Here is a 328-nt window from a genome sequence, read left to right on the forward strand (position 1 = left end):
GCCTGACACCATCGTCGGTATCGGTACAGCAACGCTGTTCGTGGATCGCGTTTTCCGTCAACACAGACTCCCAGAGTCGATTGTATCTGATAGAGACCCCCGTTCCGCGGGAAAATTTCGGCCGACTATCGTCAAAGTGCTAGGCACCAAGTTGGATATGTCGACAGCGATCATCCGCAAGCTGATGGTCAAACCGAAAGGGTGAATCGCGTTATCGAAGATGTTCTTTGCAGCGTCTGCGCTGAGACGCCGAGGCGCTGGAGAGCCATTTTGCCACTCGTAGAGTTTGCGCTGAACAATGCAGAGCCTTCGTCTACCTGCTATACGC

Source organism: Plasmopara halstedii, assembly GCF_900000015.1.
Source record: "Plasmopara halstedii genome assembly, contig: Scaffold_3109, whole genome shotgun sequence".
NCBI lineage: Eukaryota > Oomycota > Peronosporomycetes > Peronosporales > Peronosporaceae > Plasmopara > Plasmopara halstedii.